Source organism: Ambystoma mexicanum, chromosome 5q (assembly GCF_040938575.1).
Source record: "Ambystoma mexicanum isolate Mex_15411 chromosome 5q, UKY_AmexF1_1, whole genome shotgun sequence".
NCBI lineage: Eukaryota > Metazoa > Chordata > Amphibia > Caudata > Ambystomatidae > Ambystoma > Ambystoma mexicanum.
The window spans coordinates 1,104,026,559-1,104,047,570 of NC_090933.1; positions in this window are offsets into that span (position 1 = coordinate 1,104,026,559).

Sequence of the window (21,012 nt, forward strand, 5' to 3'; positions counted from 1 at the left end):
CTTACTCTCTATCATACTCCAGAATGTACACCAGCAGGACATGTTCATGCTGCTGCAAACCACGCTGTGGATTCCCTATGAATCCACTCTATCTACACCAGCAAAAAGCAGGAGGATTCCATTTCAATCCACTGGGGTTTATATTCGGAATCCACACAAATTACATAGAATTGACCTCTTGCACGTGCACTTGAGTGCAAATGGGATCCCTTCACGTAATTGGCATCATGTGCACTCGGGTGTGCAAAAGGGAGGTGTTAAGTGGGGGTAAATGACCGGCAGAGTTTATTCCATTTGCACTGCAGAGTGCAAAGGGAATCTGTAAACCTCCCTTTTGCACTTTGAAGTGCAAATACTGAAAATCCGAAGAGTGGACCTGTCTGCATGCAAGGGCAAAGGTGTGCAGTCTTTGCTGCGTAATTTGCGGGGACTTACATGATAAGCCGAATTGCGCACAATTACATTTGATCGTGATACTAATACCTGGGACTACCATGCTAGCAACCTAATGGAATCTGTCATTAGGCATTATTTTAAAAACATGCATTTTTATATTGCATTGTTATCTATGACGGTGCACAGGAAGCCCACTGCTCTGAAAGGTTTGTGTAGGGAAGTTGCTAAAGACTAGTGGGACACAATCAGTAGTAGGTGAAATGAGGGCAGTGGTATATCATTTTTTTATTTGTTTTATTGTGTTTCAATCAATATACGACTTTTTAAATGTATCCAAAGACAAAACAAGCGAAAAAGGAGAAAAGAGAAAAATAAAGAAAAAGGAAAAAAATACGAAATAATTAAGAATAGAGAGGACAGAAAAAAAGCAATCGATTGGTATGCAATTTAGAAAAGTGAGTCTGGGTTCCGGGGACCTGTCATAGCTTGAGCATAGTGAGAAGGGCTCAACGTGTATAGAGGCAATGGGAGCCATATGCCAATGGCCAGTTTCGTGGCAGTCGCCCTATGATAACCAGGTGGTCTTTACAGGGTTTTAATGCAGTGGCTAGCTCCTATCCAAGCTATGTGGGCATGCTGCAATCTGCGTGGCTTTGGAATGTGAGCCCGGGCCATTGCTCATGCCTGCTGTGAAGTCAATCTCGCCGGGGCCATTCTTTGCTTAGTAAAGCATGGCCTGCGGAAACGTTAACAGCCGCATAAACACCGGTTAAACATTCTACAAAGGGGACCGAGTGTTTGCTTTTGCACAGGGCGAACGTTCACAGATATGAACGTAAGCTCTTGTCCCACCTCCTACGCCAGCCACAATGCCAATGACCGCTGCCCCACTTTCCCTTTTCTCCTTTCGGCTCAGGCAAACCGCAGGAATGTTCAACTGTCCTAAAAGCATGCCGCTTTCTAACCAGGCGTGGGTGTGTTGCCATAGCACAATTATTGGCTTACTTGACTACTGCACTGCGGGTGAATGCAGTGCACATTCCACACCAAAAAAAGGATAGATATATGTATATTTTTTAACCCCGTGTTGGTATCCCAAGAAGACATTCTATAATAGCTTGCTGCAGAAGATCAAGGGATGTGCTTGTTTATTTCCGATAGACCCTTATATAATTGAGATTAGATAGTTGAGCAGTGAGTCACTTTTTGGTGCTAGTTTTGGCTTGTTCTTCTCTGGAACGGGAGAAGTACTGACAGCCAACAATTCCGAGGGCTTGGCGGAATTCGGGGGAATCCATGTAATACTTGTGGGGGATCCATTCTCACACGCTGGGGTGGAGAATGGACTGGTTTTGTATTGGGGAGTAGATAGGCTAGACAAAGGATTCATGTATTTATTTAAAGGGAGGAATAAAGCTCTTTTGATCACAATAGATAAGAAATCAGATTTGAGGGGAAGCGGTGAACTTTTTACAATGAGGGTGAGTTTGAGGGACATTCTGACCAGGTTGTGGCGGGGAGTACGTGGACCAGTTACCATGGACAATGCATGGGTGCACACACTTAGATTAAGGACAAACCAACATCAGACAGTTTTAAGTGCAGGTAGATGGTGAAGGCAGCAGTGTTAAGGATGAAGTGCTAGAGTAAAGGCAGAGAACGTTAGGGTCACAGGCAGGTTAGGCGGGGGAAAACAGGTCACAAGTGACTGCGCCTGCACACATAATCTTCTTCTCTGAATGTTTGAGGTGAAGTGAAATTCTAATTGAGAAACTCACAATCACACAAGCACTGCTCCCAATTGCAACGATTTGCGACACATTGCAAGGCTTTGCAATTCCTGACAAATATTTCTGTTTGAATTTCATTAGTAGGAAAGTACCATGACGTCCTTTTTTTCTGGCTGACTAATTCATGCATGTATGAACGGTGGACTGATATTTACAGACGCACAACATGTGCCAGGTCATTTACATGTTTTAGGTCATAAGAAAATAATACCAGTCCGCTCATTAAGATGACAGTTCACTTTATACAGGCGCAAGTATGTTAAGGTGGCAGCAGAATGGCAATGCTAGGAGCCTAGGGGAGAAACATTTCCAGTCTTGGTTCAAAGCTGTCGAAATTCTACCCGTGTCGGGCAGAATTCTTGGCATGAGAGTGTAAATAGAGATGAGATGGATAGGAGTAGGGTACACAGCCTGTGGATGCTGTTTGGTATCTGTGCTACTTGTTTGCTATCATGCCTTTCTTGCGTGCAGAATTCTTAAAGGTACTGGTCGTTTAGTGACCACTTTGCACAACATTAGCTCAGGGATTTTTTGCCTGGAGAAGTTGCTGCAGGAATAAGCATTTGCAAAGCCAAAATGATTTGGAAGGTATTTGCTGGACACTGCCCAGGTACTCACACTATGTGTCAGTTGTTGCACATAGGATATATGTAAATGTGGTATTACCACAGTGTGAGTACAGGGAGGTTTGACACCAATAGCTGGGAATGATGTTAGAACCTGGGCAAATGATGGCAACGCCAGTTATATAGCAACTCTGTCTTTCATGTCATGTTGCAAATAATGCTAGTTTCTATGAACCGGGACAATCGTGGAAGAATATTCATTCATTCATTCATTTTGTTATTTGTTATAGCGCCTTTCACCATAATTATGGTCCCTACATATGGTGGCAACAGATGGTAAACGGTGTGAATATACAGTCATATAATAGCATTGCTTGACATACAAGAAGCAACACTGTTTGCTTTGCCAATGCTTGTTTTTATCATGGTACAACTTCAAATGTAATTTGGTTTTCATAATCACAGGAATACAATGTTTTTCAAACATTAGTATCTCATTTCCACAGGAGTTTGTATATCACTGTCTAGCTTGATTCATTGGTGCACCGATCATCACTTATCCTAATTGAGTGGGTGTGTCTAGCCTAACTTTCAGAGATGAATGGTCATGTGATATCTTTGGCCTTAGCAAAGGAGCATTCCATTCATTAGTATGATGTCAAACAACACTGTTGAGTGACAATAAAAGACAAATACCAGTTTTCACTAGTGGCACATGTAATCGCAACGCTCCCCCTGTGTAGCCGTACTGTTCTGTCATCCAGGTGAGGTATTAAGCATGCTATCTGCAAGATACCAAGGTGAATGTTCTTTGCTAGTCACTGAGCCAGGAATTGTTCTTCTGCGTATACTCATTATTGGGGTTGAAAATCTTGCATATATCCAGTGGCAGAAGTGTACCAAAAAAAGTAGGGGAACTCCGCTCCCAACCGTTCCCGCTCACTTCGACCACTGCATATATCTGCCCATTGGAAATATTGTGACCACATTTTAAGTGTCGTCTAAACTCAGCAGAGTGATGATTCTGGTGAGAAGCAGTGCAGGGAAGCAGGGCAGTGACCCAGACCTTCTCTTCAACAGCGCTGTGATTATTCACTGGTCGGTGGCATGCGCCACTTTTAGAGGAAAGTTGCAATGTTGCAGTACTACCGGAGACTGTGCCAAATGTAACGAGTTATTGAGAAGCCACCCTCAACACAGCAAGTTCATTCCCTCCACAATCAAGTGGTTATTCAACAAACTGTTTAACAGATTATTTTTTAGCCCTATCTCAGACACATATCATGCCCCTTAGATCTCTCATCCGTGAGCTAACAATGAGTCAAGAACACCACTTTATCTGTGGCACCACACAATCAACTTCTTGCAGCATAAATGAATCACAAAAGTGAGCTAAAAAGAACACCATTACAATTCTTACGTTTCTGCTAATGTTACTTTACGAAATAATTACACTGATCAATAACAAATGCACTTATGTAACATTGTGTGATTTTGATTTTCCTGCAGGATTAAAAGGGTAGCAGTAGGATTTCAAGATTAGTAAAAATACATATGGCAATTATAATTTCACCCACACTTTTGGTTTAAAATAAACACAGGGTGATGTATTGCTTTGTTTTTCAGACCCCCCTTGGTTTGGTCTATGTTGGGAAGTCAGACAGAAAAATTGGAATGCTTTGGGGAATTTTGGATTTTAGACATCCCTTACTGAAAGGCCAGTGTTGGGGAAGCTGGATAAAAGGTTAGACTTATTTAAGAACAAAGACGCCCCCACCTTTTGGTTTCCCAGGGCTCAGTTCTGCCTACATAGCAAGTCGCTGTTTAAGGTTCAGGAAAACCAGCTACATCTAAGGACACTCTGGAAAGATAGGGCAAAGGTCTGGTCATTCCACTCTCAAAGATGGCCTCCTGCTCTCTCCACCATAGCACCCAGTCAGCTTTGAGGCCTTCCTAGAGATAGACAGCTCCACCCAAATGCGCTCTCAGCAATCTCCTCTGGTGTCTCCTTACAGCTGTCAGATGGTAAGTTCAGCAGGCTTCCTGATGGTCAGTCCCTTCTCTCTGTCCTCCTGTCTTTTATCCCCTTTCCGAGTGCAGGCCCCCTTATATAGCAGTGATGACACCACAAATGTTACAATCTTGAGGAGGTACCCTGCAATAATTCCTGCCAATAGGATTGGACAGTTACACTTCTCTCTCCGCCCAAACTCAGCCTCTAGGTCAGGATTGGTTTAGGGGTCTGGATCAACATCTGTCAATTCCCATTTGTCACCATCCTTTGTTCTCCTTTCAGATTTTTGGCAAAAACTAGTTATGTATCACAACTTCAGAATTTTACTGGTAACTGCCAAAGTAAACACATTTTCTGTTTCAGCTAATCATGGGGAATTAGATAAGCCAACCACCAAATCTGTATCATGTAGCACGACCATGTGGCACCTTTCTGCCGTTTCCATAAAAAGCACAACAGTTATGCATATGTAAGTTATTAAGCATATCCCTAATTTCATTTTCCACCCTCTCATCAACTCTCACATTTGGAACATGTTCAGATCAGCCAGAAACCTAGTTTAACTGGCCATTAAAATTACAAGAGTCACATGAAGTTGAATTGTATATCCCCCAAATCACATGGAAATCACATAAAAAATGGTACATAGATGAAATTCATCTGCCTTATGATGGCTGAGAAAAAGGCCTAAATGATAATAAATTGTGAATCTTCAAATGAGACAAATGATCCTGCTTCCTATCTTCCAGCCATCCCTGCGTCAGCCTGTGCCTTTATCAGTCTTTTTTGTGTTGTAAGCTTGCTCTTTGAAGTGGGTGCCCCCATTTTCACACATATTAGTTGTTCTCCAGCCAAGGGTGACATTTTTGATAGTTCATGCTTTCAGAGCCAGCAGGTCTGGAGAACACTGAATTTCTACACCATTAGCAGGACAATTTTATTGTGGTAGTTCATTAGATTGGAGAGTGGGAGTTTTCCTTTCTGAAGTTTTGCCCACAGCCAGCAAAAGGTTCTGCCTTGGGCTGACATTTTCCATGAAGACGATTTGGCTCTTCAAATGTCACATGCGTTTTGTGGGTGAAACATAATATACATTGCTCTTTGTCAACCCACACAAATCATGTTTTGTTTTCCTGACATTTTTCTGTCAGCAGTATTTTGTTTTAACTTTTACTTTACCGTTTTTGTTTGCACACACATGTGCAGACTGTTTTTCTTTTCAATGTGTAAAAATCCTGTTTTCCATCTGGCAGGGATATTTGATTCCTCCTTATTTTGTAAATTAAAATGCTACTTGTCCATTGGTAATGAGAAGTTAGCCTCTTTCCACATGGCTCTTTAATTTTACTTGAAAAACAAAAACAAAGGCCAGGCCGTTTTTGTTTCAGTGCTTACAATCTTGCTATTCGTGTGAAAGGGACTTCTGTTTCGGGCCTTCAAATGCACCACACATGCCCCTCCCTCACACCCCTGTTCTTCGATGACTCTCTGTTGGGGAAAAGCAGGGAAGAGTGGAGCATCATTCGGCGTAATTTCCTTCATCAAGGCGTGGGCACTCCAGTCTCCCCTTCCATCTCTGGGTTGTGGAGTATGGCATGGCACCCCTTTTTCTTCCTTTTTTTGGGAGTGGGCACTCCAGCCTCCCCTTCCATCATTTCTGCTGGAACAAAAGAAGCGTTTTATGTTGCCAAGTATGTGGCTCGATAGTAAGCAATGCAAATATGAATCCTATTAGCTATTGTTTCAAAGAAGAAGGTCCTGTTATCCGTTCTCATGAAGCTTTTCCCAGGGAGGTTAAACACACAGTGCAATAATGATATATGTCTTTAGTATTAGTCAGATGGGAATACAATGGTTTAAAGAGAAGTATTCTGGTGTGAACTAGGCCTCAGGTTCTGGCACTGCCAAAATACTGAATCAGGTAATGAAAGCGATAGCCCTCTATGTGGAAGGATGTAGGGCTAGAAAGTAGTGCAAAACTATAGGTCAGCTAAATGTTTAGCTGACCTATGGTTTGGTCCTCCTAGCTAGCAAACAGTTATTGGGACTGATCTCATGGTCACCTACTTATTTGTAGCTTATTTGTAGCTGTTCTTTTGTTACTGCACGTAGGACCAATGCACTAATTCATTCAAAGTGAATAGGAAACATTAGAGTTATTTTTCTTTTATAAATGCATTTCTGTCTGAATTGATATATGAATAACAAATATGATGTACTATGTGTCTGTTTATTCGTAATAACACACACGCTATTGGAATAATGTGTGTTCTGTTTGGCACCTTTACCTGTTTTTGTACTATGTTGTTTGCCATGAATTGAGATTAGAAAATATACCTGTCTACCAAACAGACAGTTAGATCAGCACATTTAACAAAGCTGAAATATGAGTAAAAATGGTGCTTGTAATTAAATTCATGGATTGAGTCCTCGCACTAGAAATCACATTAGGGGAAGTTTAGCTTACTTTTAGGAGCAACATTGTAACCTTTTACATACATTACATTTGACATACTATTAATAATGTATTGTCAGCATCAGGCTTTAAATCTACTGCACTCTAAAGGAGTCTATGGACTGCTGATTTTGTTGCACAGTGGTTTGGTAGCACAAATAATTGAAGAAATGGCTACTCGAGAGTAGGGCTTCTGTTACAAGTGTTATTATAAGAAACTCTCTTTCCCAATCAAGACGAATGTCCTGCAAACTAACAGTTTCTGTCCTTGGCCTAGCAGAGTAATGGGTACAGCAACATGTATCCATGCACTCATTGCAAATATATGTTTTACTGTGAGGAAGCTGCAAGATCTGGGAACGGTCTAGGGTGCCAAAAAGTCTGGTGTCATGGGAGAGGATGTCAGTGTGTCTACTATTGTTTCCACAAGGTGCTAATTTCTCTTTTGCTAATTGCCCATGTAGGTCATCTGCAGGGGGATGGATTTAGAATGTCACGTGTAATTTACTAACCAATAGAGTAGAGTAATGTATGTCGATCTTTAGGTTTGTAAATGCTGAGAGCCAGCAGGAGAATAGGGATTTCTATTTACTTAATTTCTGGAATATTGTAATGGGGTGTTTTTTGTCCATGACAACTGTAACCGGATGCGGGTAGGTTGAGAGCGAAAGTGAGCTTCCTTTGCCTTTTGATCTCTTGGGACTGATCACTCTCCTTTCTGTTAATTGCATGTATTAAAGAGCTGTCATTATGCAATTTGTGCAACTCGTTATTGTATCCTGGATTCTTTGGGGGGTAAAACATACCCTTTATGGAAGAGCCAGAATAAGGTCTATTATTATTGTCATAATCTCTATTTTACTGAAAGCACCGAGAGCCCCTTCAGCTATGACAAGTAGCTGTGGATGCACTCCTGGGATGGATTTGCTAGCATAGTGCCACAGTCAAACAAAGCTGTGGACAATCTCCTTTCTTACTATTGAATGGCCCATTGGGCATTCAGACTGGTGACCTGCTGGCCTAAAACTACATATGGGGAGCAACTGTGTCTCTGCAAGAATTGTAAGGGGCTGAGGAAAAGATTGGAGGCACTCAGGATCAGCCATGAATGTCAGGAACCAGAAATCGAGAGGTGTGTGATTCTGGCTCCTGTGTGCAAAGTGTGTGAAAGCTGGAGGACCATAGAGGAAGCATATCTTGTGACCCTGGCAGTGTGCGGCGTTCTGAGGTATTGGTGTCATGCAGGTAAGGAAATTAACAAGTATTCATGTATGTGTATGAATGTGTACATGCATGCAAGTAGTTGTGTCTGTGTAAGTCTGTCTATGTTAATGAGAGTGCATTTGTGTATTGCATTGCATGTGTGTGTGAATGAGAGTGCAGTGCGTTTTTAGTGGCATATGGGTTAGTATGTAAATGGGAGAATGAACATGCAGTGTGAATATTGTAGCATCATGCAAATGTAGAATTAAAGTGCGTTGTAAATGTGCATGAATGTGTGTGTAGGCCACCAGCTTGGGAGCAGGATCTCTCTCGCTCACTGGGTTTGGACGAGGATGTCTATATGTCACATATGTGTGGACACAATTTCCTACCATGGCATGTATTTTTTACTATCATTAGGGGCAAATCCAACATGATACATGTTCTTAAGTGGGAATGTTGGTCTATAATGCTATAGCCAGTACTGAAGAGTTTTATTTTATTTTGTGGGCATAGCGTTTTGACTGCCATTAATGGCAAAGTCTACATGACAAGTTTGCTTAAGTGGGGCTACAGACCTGCACTTTTAGAGCCAGAATTGACATTCTTTCTTACAGTAGCATAGCATGTTTACTGGAAATGTGGGCAAATCAAACATGAGTAGATTTGTACATGGGGATACTGGAATTTATTGGTGCAGCAAACATTCTTAAAGTATCATTTCTGTCATTATCGGTCAAGCAAATATGAATGTATTCTTGCATGGAGATAATGGTGAATGTTCTTGCAGAGCCAATATGATTTTATTTTTTACAAAGGTAGAATACTGACATATATAGCATGCAAAGGAATTGTAAAATATGTAGGAAAATATTGCTGTGCACTGTTGGTGACCTGGCATCTATTAATTTTACCCTGCAAAACTGATTTTAGATTAGATGTTTTTCTACCATTTTGTTTACACAGAAAGTATCCTGTACTGTGCCACATTGAAAAACTTTATTATACAAATATTTCAGGTGGGAGAGGCCACCAAACTTGACTCTTGAATGGTAGTAGCCCCCTTGCTACACTCGATCACTTGTGCACATTCTCAAATTAACAAGCCATATGCTATTTTTTGTGTTTCTTTTTTTAAGTACATGTTATTACAAAATGTGCAGACATACAATGAAGTACACAATTCTTTCATGCACAATCATTGATTTTACTCCCTGGACTGTCATTTGAACATAGGCCTCATTAAGCGTGAGCCAGTCCGGTAAAAATGGCAGAAAAAATTCTGATACTACCGTCTGTGGCAATTTTACCACACCGGCTCACTTCGAGTCATGCCGGTGGGGGCAGTGAACTACTGGCAGGCCTGGCAGGCCTGACATGCCGGAAGTTCAGGCCCTTACCCGCAGAGAAATTACTGAATCACTGGAACCGTTAACAACAATGCTGGTGATTCAGTAGATCCCATCCCATGGAGCCCTATAGGATTCCATGGAATGGGAATTTACCGCTGTTGCCTTTATCTGTAATATCCCACTAACACAGGGATAACGGGCTCCGGTAAATGGTAAGGCGAGTTTGCCAGTAACCCAACGGTAGTACAGGCAGGTTGCCGGCAAACTCGTAATGAGGCCTATTGTTCCTTCCTGTTAACATAATAATGTGTTAGCATAAGTAAAGGTTCCACTGTTATTTATGCTTTGCTATTGTGTTTAACGCACATTATCATCAGATAAAGGTATATTTTGGCCCTCATTACAAGTTTGTGTTTTTCATTGTATGTCTGCACATTTTGTTAAAAAATGTACTTAAAAAAAAATAAAAATAGACATAGAGGCACTGCACGCTGCAGTGCAGCTGAATGAGTTGAAGCAGCACCAATGGCAGCAGGAGGCCAGGGAGAGGAGGAGGATAGGGAATATAGCTGGGATGCAACTGGCGAGATGGAGGCAAGCAGTCATACCCCGGACAAAGGGCCTCACCCTGGGCCCTGACAGATGGGCATATACATACCTTGCACCGGCTAAACAGGGAGACAATTCAAGAACTACTGACTCTAATCCAGGGCAGCATAGGGAGCAGGATCAGCATCCGGACATCCACACCAGCTCTGCTGAAGCTGGTGTTGGTCCTACATTTCCTAGCCAGAGGCATGTTCCAGCGTGTCGTGGGTCGGCTCCATGACATATTGCAGCCCGCCTTCTCAAGAGTGATGGGGCAGGTAATGGAAGCCCTTCTGTGCCAAGTGGGCCAGCACATAGCCCTCCCAGTCACCCTGGCACAGGTGAATACCACCAAGGGAAGGGCAAGTCCTTTATTTATGTATTTATTTGCATTTTTAAAGCGCTCACACAGCCCACGGGCATCGAGGTGCTGTTACAGGAATTTTGCTTTTTTAGTTGCGTATTTGTTTTTTTTTGTTTTAGTTGTGTATTTATAATGCGCTTAAATACCCAGAGGTTTCTACGTGCGGACCCGGGGATCGAACCTGTGTGGCTTTGTGTCGTCTTGCTTCCAAGGCGAAAACGTTGCCGCTGAGCTATCCTCCCGGGACACCCAAGGCCCCCTTTTACCCACTTGCAGGCATGCCAAACGTGTGTGGATCATTGGACTGCACACATGTGGAGCTGTTGCCCTCATGTGCCACAGAGGAGGTGTACAGGAACCATAAGCAGTACCATGCCCTCAACGTACATATCACCTACATATGACCTGTGAGACCAACCTCACCATCAAGCACACGGTTCCCAGGGTCAACCGACAACTCCATGGTTCTATGGAACAGCACCCTGCCAGCATCCATGGCACGGCACAGCAGACAAAGGACCTTGATGTTGAGTGAGTACACAGACAAGTACCCACACATTGCTGCATGGTGCACAGGTCAATGTGGGGGGGCATGACACTAATGCATGAACCACAACCACCAAGAATCAGAGGGTATGGCCAGTGCATGGCCAAAAGTCAGTCCACAAAGCACAGGTTCAACACCAGAATGTTGCTGTTTTAGTCCGTGGCAAGTACACACATCGACCATGAGGAATCAAACATGCAACACACTAGACGTACCAGAATGCAACACTGCCAGTTCCAAAAATCCATACCTGTAGGCACCATCCCACCCAGGCCAATGAAGGCATGACATAGCAAGTTGCATGCATGGTCAGATCATGTGGAACCCTCAATCACCAGCAACATCACTGCTGTGTACCACTCGCCATGGATACACTCAATCAAAGCAAAAGTCAAAGTGCCCCATGCAGTGTACAACTGACCCTTGTTTGATTGCCGGTGCACAATTGTGACTGATATCTGACAAGCACAGGGGTGTAAGTCAGTGGGGTCGAATGTGAGACAGACAACACGTCCATGGAGTGCTGTCGCCAGCTACCGTGACGGCAAAGTAGTAATGGGTAAACTGTGCGTACTGTGCATGTGTGCCCTCATGCCGCGTAGAAGCATGTCAGTGCATGTCCAGACCGCAGCGTAGGTGTCATGTGGTATGTGCAGACACTTTAGGTGCGGTGTCATGGCGATTAACACACCACACCATGGGGACATGCATGCTGGACCTGTTGATCACTATTGCATTCCCACCCACATCAATACACCCCAGGGAGAACAACATATCTTTGTGCAGATGACACACAATTGGCATCACAGGGTGCCTCACAGTGCATGACTCACATACTTACCATGGTACTGAATGCATGGAGTATCAGGGTATCGAATAATGTTGCTGAGGGATCCACAGTCTCCAAAGGACGTGCCATACAACCGTGCCCATGTGCAGACAAGAGCAACCATACAGCAGAGGTTTGGACTCCAAAAGGTATGTTTCTGGTGCCTACACCAGTCAGGGTGGGCACTAATGTACAGGCCAGAGAAGGGGGGGGGGCAAATAGTCCTGGCCTGTGCAATGTTGCATAATATCTGCCCCCAGGACTCGACATGCCAAGACCAGAGGGTGATGATGATGGTGATGCTGGCAAGGCAGCACCAGCTAGGCATGGGCACATGCACAGGAATGCCAGGGACAGGCGTATTGCATGACAAGAAATCATAGACAGCTACTGCTGAGGTCCCCTGACTGTGCACCACCCATAATATGTCAATGTAATTAATGTGCTCACTCAATAAAATGCATGCACATGAATAACGGCTGTCGACTTATTGTTGCAAGTAAATAGTGAAATGTATTGAACATAACTACATACTAAAGGTTAAATAGCTTGCCCGCCACCCCTTTTGCACACACATGCCACCCCTTCCCTAAAACACATTACTACAAGCTGTAATTTGTCCCAGTCCAGTGTCTCACTCCCTGTGCCTCTTGGCATGAGCACCCTTGCCATGGGCAGGTGCCTCCAAATGTCTCTGGGATCGGCACCTGGGGCTGCGCACACCGTGCTGGAGGTGCGGTCTGAACCTTGTGCACCTATGCCCTCCAGCTTGGTCTGCACAGACAATGCCACAGACTCTGCCAGTGACGACACTCCCTCTTTCCCCTCACGGATCCTCTTGGCAAATTGAATGAGGGCTGCAATGGTAAAGCCCAGGGAACGGGCACAGCAGGGCTCAGCAGCCTGTATAGCTTCCTTGATCAGCTGCGCCTTCACTCGCTGCTGCCGGTGGATGCCAACCATCTCCTCATGGCGGGCCTACATCTGCCGTATGCTCGCGTCCATTTCCCTGATAGACGGCATTGGTGGGCGTAGCGCGCATTGGGGGGTTTTCAAGGGGTTGGACCCATGTTGAATTATTAGACTGGGTAGATGTGGGGATGAGCTGTCGCCACCCATCATTCTATCCCAGAACAAAACTAAATCAATAGACTGGGTAGATGTGGGGATGAGCTGTCACCGCCCATCATTCTATCCCAGAACCAGGAGAACCGCGCAGTTTTGTGCACACCAAAATGGTCGCCTGACCTGCCACCCACCAGTGCGAGCGTGAGGGGCCAGGAGTGCCATGAGTGAAATGTGTGCCAAAGGAAAAACAGCAGTGGCTAAAAAAAAGCGCTTTGAAATCACCTTTGTTTCTCTGAAATGCAAGCTAAAAATGCCTATTTTAAACATTGCAAGATATTCAAAAATCTCAATGAACACCAGCAACATTTGGCAGAATGTATTCTTTTGTGCATACTAAATCTGGAAAGAGAAAGAGCCCAAAACAATGTTCATAACAAAACTGGCTGAGCTGTGGATGTCAGCAGCTGAAGTGAAATTGGACTGAAAGACACTAAATTCTAAAAGTTTAAAATAAATGAGTGACCTACTGTTCAGTGTCACATAGTTTGCAACTGTTGAAATGTCATAGTTTTGAACTTAGAATCAGCGTTCTAGCTGCATGTGTAAAAATTGTCAGTTTGACTTGAATGTAGAAAACTGGGTACCAAAGTGACATTTAGCTGAAGCCAGGCTTAAAGAGATTGCATTCTGCCTGACAACCACCCCCGACAGGAGTTGAAACTTGATCAGCAGCTGTGTTCCCAGGCCTGGCTGCATTCTGCTGCCCCAGCCAAAAGTAGATGACACCTCTATGATAGAATTAGGGGAGGAGCACCTGGGGACTACAGGAAACTAGACCTGTCCTTGGCCCAGGCAAATGTTAAATTAGGGGGGTCGTAAATGGCTTCCTCTTGGAAGGAATCGGGGAGGGGCACTGCATCTGTGAGCCAGCTGAGCTTGGGGGAAGTGGATAAACCAGAAATTCCACCATGTGCTTTGGAAAACCACACCCCTTTGGGGCCAGAGCATGATTTTAAAAAGATGGATAATTCATAGTGCGGACTTGTAAAAATTATATAAATAACATCATCATTCTTGTGATTTTTCTGTGCACATTTTAAGAGGTGTTAGGACTATGGGGTATGTTCTTGGGGATAGTAGCGGAAAAAAAGGTTGTTACTCCAAATGTATGCATGTTAAAAATCTGACACTTTATCATCTGAAACCCATATCCCTGGTGCAAATTTGTGTAAAATCTGGAAAGGTTTAGAGGTCGTTATCTGGATGAAAAGGGGAGAATTCTGTCATAAGTGTACACAACATTTACAAAGACAGGGATCGGATGGTTTGGTGCTACAGAAAATATGTTAACTGGACATATAATATTAGAAAAATGGTACATTGATAAATATGTATTTGGATCAGAAATAGATTTGTGTGCGATTTGACAAGGGGAGGATCCTCTGACCATAAACCTACCTAGGCACTCTGACTCACAATCCAGTTCCCACAATCAAGGGAGAGAGGAGGAACTGGCCAATGATAAGTTGAGAGGGTTGGGCATAGAAGATGAGCCGACCCTCCCACTTTCTAAACACATAAAAGGAGACTGTGCAGGACAGGTAGGGACATTCACTTCCCACTTCAAGCTGATTTCTTGGGGAGTGTTTTGCCAGAAGACACCAGATCCAGCACTTAGACTTCAAACCCAGAAAGAGACCAGAACTTTGAATTCAGACTTCAGAATTTGTCAGCAGGCCTCAAAATATTTTGCAAACTGATTTACCACAGGCTTCCAAGGGGCACATCAGAGTAAAACAGCCGGGCTGAGCTGTTTGATTCTGGCCTAAAACCCTGTGCCAGAAACACCAGAAAGCAGAGCTGTACCCGGAACCAGAGACCAGACCACCGTGCAGTGCCAAGAACTTTTGCCAGAACCAGAGATCCAGACTGCTGTGCAGTGCCGCCAGCAGAGCTGACCCAGATCGCTGTGAGCAGAACCAGGCAGAGACCGTCCATGGCGAGGGAACCGCAGTCCAATCCTGACCCGATCCGTGGCAAAGTCGCATTCCTGTCCAAAATATAGTGTGAGTACGGCCAAAACTGTGCAAAACCCAATCTCTGAGTTTAAAATAATCTAATTCAAACTATTTTAACCTATTGAGAACTGCATCCTAGAAATCTTGTGTTCCTTCTGTGATCTCAAACCTGAAAACTGTCATCTGTCATTCTGAGCTTGATTTTTCTTTTGAGAATCTACCTTCACGAAATCGTCCGTATCTCTTCAACCGTTTGTGGTAGAAGCGAGATTTAACTTTTATTTTAAAGCTGAGATTGTCCTTGCTTTCCTTTGCTGAAATTCGTTTGCAACCTGACAATCGTTCATAGAGCTTTTCTAAAGTGATCCTGAACTAATTTAAAGTAGCTATCACTCACCCTGAACCTCTAGAGGGAAGTAAAATAATTTTTAGCATATTTTCACTTCTTTGCATACCACCTTTAAAGTACTTTGCCTGCGTTTAAAATCATCCCTGTTGATCTAAGCTTGCTAGGGGGAAACTGAATTGGGATTGTACTCTGATTGTATTCCCGAAGAACTGTGTGCGTCACTTCCGCCTCCTTACATTGCATAGAGGGGGGTGAATTGCCAAAAGAGGAAAAGTGATTATATTATGTTTTGCTGAAATCATATCAAGTTTATTCCTGTGTTGCTTCTTTTCCACCTTGCATTTCCTTGTACCATATAAAGCATTCTCTGATACCTTGTTCCCCTGTTCCTAGTCATAAGTCACCAGAACTGTGCTATTGTAGGATTACCTATTGCTGATTACTGCTCGTATTCACAAGTGTGATATCAATTATTAATTTATTATAAAAGTGCGATATATATATAAATTGTTTAATTCTCAAATAAACCTTTTAAATTTGCAAAACAAACTTACTTCTTGGCTCAGTGGGGTCAGGGGGATTCTAAGAGAAGGGTGTTATATAAGGGTGGTCATCCAGAGTACACGAACTGGACATAAAAATGTATAAATAAGGGCTTTCCTTGAGCAATCCCAGACAAGGCACCGACTTAGTGGGACTGCTTGATTGGAGTCTTTAACAAAGTGGGGGCTCGTAGCCGGGGATTCCGGATTATATCTATCACTTGTGCAGATTAATACAGTGTGCCAGCTGACAGGATACATATCCGGTTAGATCACCATGCTGTGGTACGCTGTAAAGCACTCATCAAAGGAACGCTCTAAGGAAACAGTCTGTTTTGCAAAATAAAATACAAACTTCTGTAAGTCAGGAAGGAAATCAAGTTCCAGAATGACGACCTTGGTAGATATGAAGATAGCTAGGGAGCACCTCTTACATAAACTGTTTGTGAGAGGTGAATGGTCTGAACAGGACCAAAATGTATGGGTGCAGGCAATCACACAACAGGTCACTACAACTGGGTCAGATATGTGGAGAGATCAGGGTCCCTTACAAGTGGCCCTGAGTGAACTATATATGGCTCCTAAAGCCAAAGATGAACACAATAAGATTTCCAGGATAGTGGCATATTTGTATCTATATATGGGAGCCATGCAGGACAAATGTGCTGAAGGCCAAGATCTGGCAAATAGGCAACAGATGGCATTAGAAAAGGCCCAATCTGACCTGGTCTCTTCTGAGCAGAGGCTGCACAGAAGCCAGAAGTCAGAAAATGAGAGTAGACAATACATCATTAAAATGAAGGAGGATATGGATATCCTGCAACAGGAAAAGGCTGACCAGGATACCAGAATTCTGGCTTTGTAGAACGAGCACCAAGACAGTTTGGACTCCTTACTGCAGTGTTAGAAAAAACATGGCGCAACGGATCAATTTCAACTGGGCATGCACAGAGCAGGTAGCCACCCTGCAAATCCAACTTGACAGAGAGAAAGAGGAAAGCAATAAAATGATTTTGAAATACCTGGATACCCAGGCTTGATGAAGAGCACCAGAAAGCTGGTGCCCTTCAACGGCAGAGGGACGACTTGGCGGCACAGATGCAGGCTCTTACTAAGGAAAGGGATACCTTAGGCCAGGAAGTCTGCCACTTAAAAAGGAAAATGGAAGAAAGTCACCTGGCCCTCCAGGGGCTGGGTGACCTCCAAAAAGAGCATCAGAACTTGTAAGAGCACACCAGGAGGGTGGAAGATGCTCTGGCAAGAAAGGAGCAGGCCAGTAGGGATGGGACTCAGGAGGTAACCCTCCTGCAGCAAAGACTGGCCCAGTATTCCAGGACCAATCAGGAGGTACAGAGAGAGAATGAGGCTCTCTGTCAGCACAATGATAGGCTCCAGCAACAGGTAGCCATGCAGGAGAGTCTGATAGAGTCTAGTAAGGCCTTGGTTGAGGAACTGAAAGCCCAGGTTCTTGCACTGCAACCAGGAGCAGGGGCTGATAGAGATGAAGTTCGCTGGGAAAGGGAAACACCTGAGCATAACCTCAGGAGCCCTAGTACCAGAGGCCTTCATCTCTCCCAGTCCCTGGACTCTGCCACCCTCATGTCCCCTGGCGCACATGAGCACAGGGTCACAGGGATGGCAGATTACTATCCAGCCAAAAGGATGGGGCTCATCGGCCACTACCACCCAGGAATGGATGGGCGGGCATCCGGGTATGGGCACCCAAGCACAGTGCAATTTAGTGGGGAACCCCAGGAGAGTAGGCTCGCCAAGGGCATCCTGAAAACCTCTGCCCAGTTAGGTCAGTGGGGGGGTACCCAGCAAATCCTGGTAGCAAGGAGGGATCTGAAGACTCCTCTGAGCATCACAGGACAAAGGAGACCAGGTCCCCACATTCTGCCAGCCATTCCCAGGCTCGCAGAATCCGGGAAAACCTGGAAGATCAGACGGGCACCTCGGGGAGCAGCGCTTCTGAGTCGGAGGATGAATGGACCAGGGTTACCCGAACCAAGAAGGCCAATAAGGCAAAAAAGGGCCTTGCTTAAGGACCCCTTAAAACAGATTAAGGCAATCAGGAGTGTCATCACGCCTTATCACAAGAACTCCAAGTATTCTGTGTGGGAACACTTGGAGCTCTTTGAGCAAATGATGGAGACCTTCCATTTGAAGGACAGCAGTAGTTGCATCCAGTATGTCAAATGGACATTCTCTCCAGAATACTCCAGTTCCTTTGCGGGGCTGGAGGACCAAAATCATTCAAGATGGTCCACCTATAGGGCGGCCATCTTGAAACACTTTTCTGTGCATAGAAATCCCCAAGAGGCTCGCAAGGCAGCCTACAATTTGCAATGTGGGGAGGATCAGGCCCCACAAGAATTTGTGCAGGAATTGAAGCGTGCCTTTGCGCAGACCACCAGAAGGGTGAGCACGGACTGCAGAGAATTCATCAACACATTTTTCCATGCTCTCCCCAAATACATAATGACCCAGCTCGTGAGAGATTTTCACGAGAAAAGATCTTTATACTGGGTCATTGAGCAAGCCACCCACATCTATGAGGTGCAGAAACTGTTGGCAAAACAAGAATCAGCCAAAAAAAAAACAAAACCAACAGCACCCCTTCTGTTGCCAAGGTGGCAGAGGTAAAGGTTGCCCCCGTTTTAGATTTGGAGATGGGGGGACCTAAAAACCTGCCTGCACCAAATAATTCACAGCCCAGAAGGCCCTCGGGAAAGTCACAGACAGGGAGTCAAGGAGGTAGTCCCACAAATGGGGCCCCCCGCTCCCATGACTATGCAAGTCCCCGCTACAAGGTAAACCGACCCATTCTGGGTTATGTGTGGACTCCTCCAGTCCAAGGGGGGATTCAGCCAAGCGCCTAACCCGGGAACTTCCCTCCTAACTTCCCACAGGAGGGCAGAAATTCCCCAAACACTGGGCAGAACATTTTTCCCAGGTATCCACCCAACTTCCAGCCCCGAAATCATCTATTCTTCTTTCCCCACTTTCCTGAGCCCAGACAACCTAATCTGGGAGAGGGGAGGGCAAGGGTGGAGGGGTACCAAATCTTCCCAACCCAGGGTACTACCAGAGAATGGATAGCTACCCTTCCCGGGATCAGCCAAGGGGAGAAAACAGAACCCTGTATCAGCCTGAGAGGGTTTCCCAACTTGAGCGCCAGGTCCAAAATATGGCCCGGGATCTGGGTCACATACTGAGGGCTCAACATAACCCTCAGATGAGCATGCCACCACAGAATGTCCCAAACTCTGGGCCTGGTGCTCCAGAAGAATGACGGGACCAGCACCCCGATAACCCACTGGTTCGCAGGGAGGAGGCACAAGGGGAAGGGGGGTGTAAAGCCTTGGAGGAAGCTTCATTCCCAACTTGTAAACAGCCCCTAGAAAACCAGGAACCAGAAACAAAATCTCATACCCCTGAAAGTCTGCCACCCAAGGAGCAGAGAGGAGGTAGGAGAAACAAAGGACCCAAACAGACCCACTTTGTGGAGGAGGTACAGGTCTTCCAATTTGAGGGAGAGGGATCCTCAGAGGATCCTGGGAAAAGGATCTTCTCCTTCAGCGATGGGGGAACTCCTACCAAGGAAAAATGGGTCCCAAAGGATTCCAACCTAGACTAGGTAGATGTGGGGATTGAGCTGTCACCGCCCATCATTCTTTCCCAGAACCAACAATACCAAAATCCCATGGGTCAATCCCATCCTGATGACTGCCTCCAAAAAGGGAGGGGCGGCCCAGAACCCAAAACCATTTCCAGTTGCCAACTTTTTCTTTCAGATTCCCCAGGCTCTCCACAGAATTCTGCCCAAATCTATTCTCTCGCCATGTCAAAAACCGGAAAGTTAGCCCACCAGTTGTCCAAAAATGTGCATTATCTGTGCCCCCTTGAGGAGGAGGAGGGAAGATACTATGCCCCGGTACAAGTACAGGGGCAGGGTACAATTTTGGTACTGGTGGACACTGGATCCCAAGCTACCCTTCTGTCCAAAAGGGCCTTTGATGAACTAAATGCAGGAAGGGGGGAGAATTACCGTATTCCTCTCACCTCTCTTCCTGGACAACTGCAGGACTTTGACGGGAAGGAAATTCCTGTCGAGGGGACTGCAGATTTGGACATCAAAATTGGGCGACACAAGGTGAAACACCCAGTCATAGTAGTGACTCCAGAGGGCACCCCAAGTTTACTAGGGAATGACCTCCTGAGAAGGTTGTCACCCCAAATAGATTGCGTAAACAAGGTCCTCTGGACCCAGACTAGCCGACCAATAAAATTAAAACAGAGTGTCAACCATGGTAGTTTAAATGGCACCTGCCACATGGTTGAACAAAAATCTGACCAAGTAGAATTTCACTTCCAGGACAACCAAAGTCCAGACATGACAGTAATAGCAGTAGGACAACAGACTGGTGATGGGGGGTCCTCTCTATTTCTGAAAATCAACTTTCCTTCTAGTTTAAGGTGGTATTCCACACTGGAAGGAAACACTCTGAAATTCTTTACCAATCCACAATCAGACACTCCCACTCCTATAGTCCAGAAAGATGTGAAATCAGCTCAGAGCCTGGCTGATATTCAGCAAATTGGAGAGAAGTTGTTCATCCCTGTTCAGTTAAATGATGGGAAGGACTCTGTTCTCACTCGAGTATGTGTGAACAACGGTAAGAGCTTCATCAGCGAAGCCATGTTCCGCCAACTCCCAAAAGATCCAGCCATTCCCACATTCAAACTGATAGACAAATGGGAAATGGACCTGGAAGCACCTAATTCCAAACATCTCCTGCCAAGCAGGTGTGTGCTCAAAATCTCCATTGGCAACAAGAGCATAGTCCATAATTGTTGGGTGGTGCGAGATGTCACTGCCGCCTTTTACTTACGCAGTGACATTCTCAATCGCTTTGCAATTAGTTTGG